Raw genomic sequence first — 10,890 nt, forward strand, 5'->3', positions numbered from 1 at the left:
TCATTTGGGCTTTTTGGTTTCAGTACAGGAAATAGGCGTGTACTGAGAGTACATCAGCAGGAAACAGTTGTCTTTCTATAACCACATCATATTTGTTGGATTCTGTATAAAGATACACTCAAACTAAGTTTCAGTTTTGTTGCAATTGAACTCCTTCGAACACACAAGCTGCAGTCTCTGCATTTCTCTTGTAGAATACTTTCTCTACAACAGTTTCAGCTTTATGCTTTTCTTGGTTCTGTTTAGAGAACTCACAGCTGTCGTTGTAGGCGACCCAACCTGAATAAAGACAGCAGCCCGGATGTGAACCCCGGTCTGTGCAGTAATTACCTCGAAATATGACAAAACAAATTAACAGCATACAACATAAATGGAATATCTTAGATACAGGGCTGCTGGGCTATAAAGACACCTAATCAGATTTCTATTGGGATTTTTAAACATGTTTATGCAAATGAAAAGACTTCAGAAAGGAAGTGTGTCCTTTAACTGTCAGCTCGATTTGTTTATTGTCCTTTGTATGCTGTATTAATACAACCTGTTCTTTGATGCTCTTTTTTGCAGTTCTGGGGCTTGCTTACACTCTTAATTATTGTACTTGTCGCAGCATTATTGTCATCAATACAAGCAAACTACAAGAAGAAGTATCGTTCTCATCAGATCATTTTGGAAGAAGGGGAGAATCTGATGACGAAGAAACTGAAAGAAGCAGTAAAAGACAAAGTGACAAAGAAACTCAATCAGAAAAACAAAACCTGGGGGGAGTGTTTTGATGTCATTGATGATGTAGGTGAAAAAATGCTCTCTGAAAAAACAGCCGTCACCTGTCTTCTGGACAACAAGCAGAGTGGAACTGAGGATTCCTGAGTCTAGTCATGCAAAGAGCTTGTCCGTTTTCAGAGGATGAATCTTCATGATTTTAGTGACCCCCAGACGTTTATCTAGCGCCACCAATAGGTTTACATTGGTGGACCTGAACAAAATGGGCCATCCTGGTGGCAACATGAATCACAACGTCCACAGTTCTGGTGCAGACATCGGGCCGTCCCTCTGCCCTCTGTCGTCCCTGTACTGATGCCAACCAAAAACAAAGATGATTGTAAATGAAATGTTTGATGAATTGTAATGAAATGTGGTTCAGATGTTCCTCTCAGGATGAACCGTCCTCATCATCTAGCGCCATCATCAGGTCAACATGTTAATGTGTCCAATGCTTTGGTTTATGACTTAACACCTGCAGAGCTGATGACATTCACATCAGCCTCAGCTGGACACTTTGTTTACTGAGAGTTAGCTAATGCTAGCATGCTAACATGCTCAACTAAGATGGTGAACATGGTGAACATTATACCTGCTAAACAACTCAGCATATTGAAATGAGCATTCAACACCAGTTACTGCTGTTTTCAGTGTGTTTACCACGTGAAACCTCTTTTTTTTAAATTTTTTTTAGCTGAAATGTATTTTTGTGCAGTTTGAATTGTTCTTTCTGAGTGTGTGAGTTTTTTATTGTTTGTATTATATAAACCTTTTACCAGTTCAGCAGAAACAAAGAAAACCAAACTTGACCAGACATAATAAAAGTACCTGCAGCATCATTTTTATGAATATTTTTAAAGTTTGGATGAGAGGTAATTCAGGTGTAAAGAGGTGGGAGGGAGGCAGCTGCTCTGGTGAGTGAGCCGAGACGTGACGCGACGCTCTGAGGAAGCTGCTGCAGACACTTTTACAAATAAAAAACAGAATATAGTTATTTTCTTGTTCTTCTTGTTGACAATCTTAATCTTAATCTTAATCTTAAATCACATTCACACTGGAGCTCTGTGCCCAGTGAATCAAATCTACTGTAAATAATGAAGAATATTTCAAGAAGCATTCACAGAAATATCTGGTCAGATTACAGGATAAGAAACTCCTCAATATGTTACATTATTTTATTATTTGATGTTTGATGTAGATTGTTTGCTTTAGTTTCATCCATATATACATTACATATATTCATTGTTTTTTCTTCTTCTGTTTATTCTGATGATTATTTTACTGTTTCTGCTCCACTATTATATAATCCTTCATTTCTGTCATTTGATTGTTTTCACATTTAAATGGTTTGTACTTTCTTATTGCACGTCTTTATTGTAAAGCGGCACATCATCATCCTTAAATAAACATTAACCTAAATTCACGGACATTTGTTTGATTATTTTTATGTTTATTGTTGTTTTTCCACTTTTTCCACAACAAACAAAAAACAAAGTTGCTAAAATTAAGAAAGTAAAAGTAAAAATGTAATTAAAGCAAAAAAATCCAAATCAAATTTTGTTCCTAATTTAATTATAATCCATTAATAAACTGATCAAATTAAAGAAATTATAAAGTGATTTATTAATGATTAGCATCAAATCTATGCCTTAAATTTATAAAAAGATTTTAGGAATAATTTTGTCTCATTATTCTGTTTTGAAACAATTAATCAAGAATTGAACTTTAAAACAGCAGAAAGTTTCATTCAAAGCATTTATTAGATGTTAAAATGAATTTTGCCATTTTAATTAAAACTTTTAAAGTTTAAATGTTCAATTTAAACACAGAATAAGTTAATCAACTTACTCACTTAATTGATTTATTCATAATTTTGTTATTTTTGTTATTTTAATGCATCATTTAATTTTTAGTTAATTCATTTATAAGACTTGACAATTTATTAAAATATTATTTCAGTATCATAAACCTGTATATTAATTATTTGGGTGGCACGTTAAGGACTCGATATGTGTTTTCTGTTCCTGTTCTGGTAGAAAGTAACTAAGTAGAGGTGAACATAGACAAACACACACTTATACAACTAAAATACAAAAACATGTTAAAATGAATAAATAAAAGTAAAGTCATTGGAAGGAAAACAAGAACAAATTCAGAACCACATTTTTTCTACTGATAATCAATTTCTTAAGTGAACAAATTGAAAAATTATGTATTATTTATTAATGATTAGCATCAAATGTATGTCTTAATAAAAAAATGTGAATCATTTTGTCTCATTTTTCAGTTTTGAAACAATAAAAAATCATTTAAATGTGTAAATTTAAAATGTGAACACAGAAAACAATAACTGACAATAACTGATTGATTCATAATCAAGTGATTTATTTTCTTATCATTTCATTTTCAGTTAACTCATTTATAAGATTCATCAAAGTGTTATTTTATCATTATGAAGGTTTATATTAATATTTAGGTGGCAGCTTCCGGACTCGGTACCCGGTTCTGTTCCGGTTCTACAGTGGTGGACAGTCACTAAGTATTCATTTACTCCAGTACAGAACACACAGAGAAATAATTGAATGAAAAGATAAAGCCTGCAGGGTTTTCATTCACACAGTGAATCATGGGAGATGAGGTGCGGCCCCTTTGATATGTGTTTCATCAGTTTCCTCATTCCTGTCTCCAGTTCTTCTCTCTGCTCCGGTACCGAGCCGCTGCGTGTCTCCTCTGGTCTGAACGCGTTCACCCGGCTCCAACAGAAACGACTCAGAGTCGGAACTGAACTTCAGACTTGTTGAAACCTTTTCTCGATACATTCCTGCCCGTGGAGAAGTGACTCGGCCTGCAAGTCTCAGCAGCATCAAACCTTCCAACAGACATGGAGGCCTTGAGATCAGCACTGACGCAGTTTGTTAACCATGTCACTGAAACAGCCGGTGTCTACACCTCAGTGATTATGATTTTTGTTTACCATGTCACGCTGCACGAGGACCTGCCGTGCTCCTGCAAAGAACAACAGGCAGAATGCTGGTTATATCTGATTGGGCCAGCATGTTTAATTTTCCTCTTCGTCCTCTGGGTGGACAAAACATTTCAGACAGCCCTGACATACAGTTGTAGCACTGGATATAAATCTCACTTTTGCATTGTGTTTTGGATTTGTGTTTTCAAATCAGTTTGCATCGGTTTGCTGTGGGTAGTGTCAGTGTTAATGGATGGAGACTGGTACATCTGCTGTCAAAATAATGCGAATGGTCATCAGCAGTTAGCCTGTAAGGACAAGGCCAACAATACAGCTGAAGAGCAAACAATCAGAAACCAGCTGGCGGGAACCTCCATGGTAAGTTTTTATGTTTCTGTGTTGACGAGCTGATGACTGTCACTGTTTTACAGGAACTTGATGTTGGTCTGCAGTCTGATTTTTTAGGACGACATTAGACACTTGGTTCACTACATCAGTTACAGAGAGGTTGTATAGAGAGTGGCTCTTCTGGCCTCCTAAAAGTGAGGCTCATATACTTCCACTTACAACAGCAAATACATTACAAATACGTTTTTATCATCATAATGAGGAAATGCTCTTCATGAACATTTTTCAAACGTATGTTGGAGGCTTCACTAACAATGTATTTCCTACACGTCCTACTCCTGCAGTAAAATATGAGCTTGTATTGACTGTTTGGTTTGGGTGGGGTCAAAAGAATAAAAAACCCCAAGGGGGGAATATATTGTGTGTATGCATTACTGAATATATCGGGGACTTAGTGTGTGGATATATTATAAAGGCAAAATTCATGTTAAGTTTTTAATCTCGATATTTCCTTTTCAAGCGGACATTTTGGTTTCATTACAGGAAATAGGAGTGTAATGAGAGTACATAAGCAGGAAACAAATACAGACTGCAGAAATTCAAGTGTATAATTCTGATAGAGAACAATATATTACAGTATCGTCAGCGTATAACAGTATCTTTCATTTCTTACCAGTAATCACATCGTTAAAATAAAAATGATGACCCTGGACTAGAACCTTGGGGCCTAACATTTTATTAATCTTTAGAAAGTTACTACCAGGACACAAGGAGGCTGTATTAATACAACCTGTTCTTTTTTTTCAGCTCTGGGGCTTGTCTATTCTCCTGGTTATCACACTTCTGGCTGCAATATTGTCAACAATACAAGCAAACTGCAATGAGAAGGTTCTTTTTCATCAGATCATTTTGGAAGAAGGGGAGAATCTGATGACGAAGAAACTGAAAGAAGCAGTAAAAGACAAAGTGACAAAGAAACTCAATCAGAAAAACCAAACCTGGGGGGAGTGTTTTGATGTCATTGGTGATGTAAGTGAAGAAATGCTCTCTGAAAAAACAGCCGTCCCCTGTCTTCTGGACACACTCTTTGAGTTCTAATTTGTAGTCATGCAAAGAGCTTGTTTGTTTGTCTGAACAACCACTGTGACAGATGAACTCACTATTGATAACTTGGTTTTAGCTGCACAGTTATTTGATGGATTGCCATTAAAAATGTAGTACATTTATCTTCCCCAGAGGATGAATCTTCATGATTTCAGTGACCCCCAGACGTTTATCTAGCGCCACCAATAGGTTTACATTGGTGGATTGGACCTGAACAAAATGGGCCATCCTGGTGCCAACATGAATCACAACGTCCACAGTTCTGGTGCAGACATCGGGCCGTCTCTCTGCCCTCTGTCGTCCCTGTACTGATGCTGACCAAAAACAAAGATGATTGTAAATGAAATGTTTGATGAATTGTAATGAAATGTGATCAGATGTTCCTCTCAGGATGAACCGTCCTCATCATCTAGCGCCATCATCTGGTCAACATGTTAATGTGTCCAATGCTTTGGTTTATGACTTAACACCTGCAGAGCTGATGACATTCACATCAGCCTCAGCTGGACACTTTGTTTACTGAGAGTTAGCTAATGCTAGCATGCTAACATGCCCAGCTAAGATGGTGGACATGGTGAACATTATACCTGCTAAACAACTCAGCATATTGAAATGAGCATTCAACACCAGTTACTGCTGTTTTCAGTGTGTTTACCACGTGAAACCTCTTTTTTTTTATAGCTGAAATGTATTTTTGTGCAGTTTGAATTGTTCTTTCTGAGTGTGTGAGTTTTTTTATTGTTTGTATTATATATAACCGTTTACCAGTTCAGCAGAAACAAAGAAAACCAAACTTGACCAGACACAATAAAAGTACCTGCAGCATCAGAGACAATCACAGACATCACTGAATATTTTTAAAGTTTGGATGAGAGGTAATTCAGGTGTAAAGAGGTGGGAGGGAGGCAGCTGCTCTGGTGAGTGAGCCGAGACGTGACGCGACGCTCTGAGGAAGCTGCTGCAGACACTTTTACACATAAAAAACAGAATATAGTTTTCTTCTTGTTCTTCTTGTTGACAATCTTAATCTTAAATCACATTCACACTGGAGCTCTGTGCCCAGTGAAATCAAATCTACTGTAAATAATGAAGAATATTTCAAGAAGCATTCACAGAAATATCTGATCAGATTACAGGATAACAAACTCCTGAATGTTACATTATTTTAATGTTTGATGTTTGATGTAGATTGTTTGCTTTAGTTTCATCCATATATTCATTGTTTTTTCTTCTTCTGTTTATTCCGATGATTATTTTACTGTTTCTGCTCCACTGTTATATAATCATAATATAATATAAACTATTATATAATCCTTCATTTCTGTCATTTGATTGTTTTCACATTTAAATAGTTTGTACTTTCTTATTGCACGTCTTTATTGTAAAGCGGCGCATCATCATCCTTAAATAAACATTAACCTAAATTCACGGACATTTGTAAGATTATTTTTATGTTTATTGTTGTTTTTCCACTTTTTCCACAACAAACAAACAACAAAGTTGCTAAAATTAAGAAAGTAAAAGTAAAAATGTAATTAAAGCAAAAAAATCTAAACCAAATTTTTTTCCTAATTTAATTATAATCCATTAATAAACTGATCAAATTAAATAAATTATAAAGTGATTTATTAATGATTAGCATCAAATCTATGCCTTAAATTTATAAAAAGATTTTAGGAATAATTTTGTCTCATTATTCTGTTTTGAAACAATTAATCAAGAATTGAACTTTAAAACAGCAGAAAGTTTCATTCAAAGCATTTATTAGATGTTAAAATGAATTTTGCCATTTTATTTAAAACTTTTAAAGTTTAAATGTTTAATTTAAACACAGAATAAGTAAATCAACTTACTCACTTAATTGATTTATTCATAATTTTGTTATTTTTGTTATTTTAATGCATCATTTAATTTTTAGTTAATTCATTTATAAGACTTGACAGTTTATTAAAATATTATTTAATATCATAAACCTGTATATTAATTATTTGGTTGGCACATTAAGGACTCGATATGTTTGTTCTGTCCCTGTTCTAGTAGAAAGTAACTAAGTAGAGGTGAAGATAGACAAACACACACTTATACAACTAAAATACAAAAACATGTTAAAATGAATAAATAAAAGTAAAGTCATTGGAAGGAAAACAAGAACAAATTCAGAACCACATTTTTTCTACTGATAATCAATTTCTTAAGTGACCAAATTGAAAAATTATGTATTATTTATTAATGATTAGCATCAAATTTATGTCTTAATAAAAAAATGTGAATCATTTTGTCTCATTTTTCAGTTTTGAAACAATAAAAAATAATTTAAATGTGTAAATTTAAAATGTGAACACAGAAAACAATAACTGACAATAACTGATTGATTCATAATCAAGTGATTTCTTTTCTTATCATTTTCATTTTCAGTCAACTCATTTATAAGATTCATCAAAGTGTTATTTTATTATTATGAAGGTTTATATTAATATTTAGGTGGCAGCTTCCGGACTCGGTACCCGGTTCTGTTCCGGTTCTACAGTGGTGGACAGTCACTAAGTATTCATTTACTCCAGTACAGAACACACAGAGAAATAATTGAATGAAAAGATAAAGCCTGCAGGGTTTTCATTCACACAGTGAATCATGGGAGATGAGGTGCGGCCCCTTTGATATGTGTTTCATCAGTTTCCTCATTCCTGTCTCCAGTTCTTCTCTCTGCTCCGGTACCGAGCCGCTGCGTGTCTCCTCTGGTCTGAACGCATTCACCCGGCTCCAACAGAAACGACTCAGAGTCGGAACTGAACTTCAGACTTGTTGAAACCTTTTCTCGATACATTCCTGCCCGTGGAGAAGTGACTCGACCTGCAAGTCTCTGCAGCATCAAACCTTCCAACAGACATGGAGGCCTTGAGATCAGCACTGACGCAGTTTGTTAACCATGTCACTGAAACAGCCGGTGTCTACGCCTCAGTGATTATGATTTTTGTTTACCATGTCACGCTGCACGAGGACCTGCCGTGCTCCTGCAAAGAACAACACGCAGAATGCTGGTTATATCTGATTGGGCCAGCATGTTTAATTTTCCTCTTCGTCCTCTGGGTGGACAAAACATTTCAGACAGCCCTGACATACAGTTGTAGCACTGCATATGGATCTCACTTTTGCATTGTGTTTTGGATTTGTGTTTTCAAATCAGTTTGCATCGGTTCGCTGTGGGAAGTGTCAGTGTTAATGGATGGAGACTGGTACATCTGCTGTCAAAATAATGTGACTGGTCATCAGCAGTTAGCCTGTAAGGACAAGGCCAACAATACAGCTGAAGAACAAACAATCAGAAACCAGCTGGCGGGAACCTCCATGGTAAGTTTTTATGTTTCTGTGTTGACGAGCTGATGACTGTCACTGTTTTACAGGAACTTGATGTTGGTCTGCAGTAAACTGATTTTTTAGGACGACATTAGACGCTTGGTTCACTACATCAGTTACAGAGAGGTTGTATAGAGAGTGGCTCTTCTGGCCTCCTAAAAGTGAGGCTCATATACTTCCACTTACAACAGCAAATACATTACAAATACATTTTTATCAACATAATGAGGAAATGCTCTTCATGAACATTTTTCAAACGTATGTTGGAGGCTTCACTAACAATGTATTTCCTACACGTCCTACTCCTGCAGTAAAATATGAGCTTGTATTGACTGTTTGGTTTGGGTGGGGTCAAAAGAATAAAAAACCCCAAGGGGGGAATATATTGTGTGTATGCATTACTGAATATATCGGGGACTTAGTGTGTGGATATATTATAAAGGCAAAATTCATGTTAAGTTTTTAATCTCGATATTTCCTTTTCAAGCGGACATTTTGGTTTCATTACAGGAAATAGGAGTGTAATGAGAGTACATAAGCAGGAAACAAATACAGACTGCAGAAATTCAAGTGTATAATTCTGATAGAGAACAATATATTACAGTATCGTCAGCGTATAACAGTATCTTTCATTTCTTACCAGTAATCACATCGTTAAAATAAAAATGATGACCCTGGACTAGAACCTTGGGGCCTAACATTTTATTAATCTTTAGAAAGTTACTACCAGGACACAAGGAGGCTGTATTAATACAACCTGTTCTTTTTTTTCAGCTCTGGGGCTTGTCTATTCTCCTGGTTATCACACTTCTGGCTGCAATATTGTCAACAATACAAGCAAACTGCAATGAGAAGGTTCTTTTTCATCAGATCATTTTGGAAGAAGGGGAGAATCTGATGACGAAGAAACTGAAAGAAGCAGTAAAAGACAAAGTGACAAAGAAACTCAATCAGAAAAACCAAACCTGGGGGGAGTGTTTTGATGTCATTGGTGATGTAAGTGAAGAAATGCTCTCTGAAAAAACAGCCGTCCCCTGTCTTCTGGACACACTCTTTGAGTTCTAATTTGTAGTCATGCAAAGAGCTTGTTTGTTTGTCTGAACAACCACTGTGACAGATGAACTCACTATTGATAACTTGGTTTTAGCTGCACAGTTATTTGATGGATTGCCATTAAAAATGTAGTACATTTATCTTCCCCAGAGGATGAATCTTCATGATTTCAGTGACCCCCAGACGTTTATCTAGCGCCACCAATAGGTTTACATTGGTGGATTGGACCTGAACAAAATGGGCCATCCTGGTGCCAACATGAATCACAACGTCCACAGTTCTGGTGCAGACATCGGGCCGTCTCTCTGCCCTCTGTCGTCCCTGTACTGATGCTGACCAAAAACAAAGATGATTGTAAATGAAATGTTTGATGAATTGTAATGAAATGTGATCAGATGTTCCTCTCAGGATGAACCGTCCTCATCATCTAGCGCCATCATCTGGTCAACATGTTAATGTGTCCAATGCTTTGGTTTATGACTTAACACCTGCAGAGCTGATGACATTCACATCAGCCTCAGCTGGACACTTTGTTTACTGAGAGTTAGCTAATGCTAGCATGCTAACATGCCCAGCTAAGATGGTGGACATGGTGAACATTATACCTGCTAAACAACTCAGCATATTGAAATGAGCATTCAACACCAGTCACTGCTGTTTTCAGTGTGTTTACCACGTGAAACCTCTTTTTTTTATAGCTGAAATGTATTTTTGTGCAGTTTGAATTGTTCTTTCTGAGTGTGTGAGTTTTTTATTGTTTGTATTATATATAACCTTTTACCAGTTCAGCAGAAACAAAGAAAACCAAACTTGACCAGACACAATAAAAGTACCTGCAGCATCAGAGACAATCACAGACATCACTGAATATTTTTAAAGTTTGGATGAGAGGTAATTCAGGTGTAAAGAGGTGGGAGGGAGGCAGCTGCTCTGGTGAGTGAGCCGAGCCGTGACGCGACGCTCTGAGGCAGCTGCTGCAGACACTTTTACACATAAAAAACAGAATATAGTTTTCTTCTTGTTCTTCTTGTTGACAATCTTAATCTTAATCTTAAATCACATTCACACTGGAGCTCTGTGCCCAGTGAATCAAATCTACTGTAAATAATGAAGAATATTTCAAGAAGCATTCACAGAAATATCTGGTCAGATTACAGGATAAGAAACTCCTGAATGTTACATTATTTTATTATTTGATGTTTGATGTAGATTGTTTGCTTTAGTTTCATCCATATATTCATTACATATATTCATTGTTTTTTCTTCTTCTGTTTATTCCGATGATTATTTTACTGTTTCTGCTCCAC

The sequence above is a fragment of the Pagrus major genome, chromosome 7, assembly GCF_040436345.1.
Source record: "Pagrus major chromosome 7, Pma_NU_1.0".
NCBI lineage: Eukaryota > Metazoa > Chordata > Actinopteri > Spariformes > Sparidae > Pagrus > Pagrus major.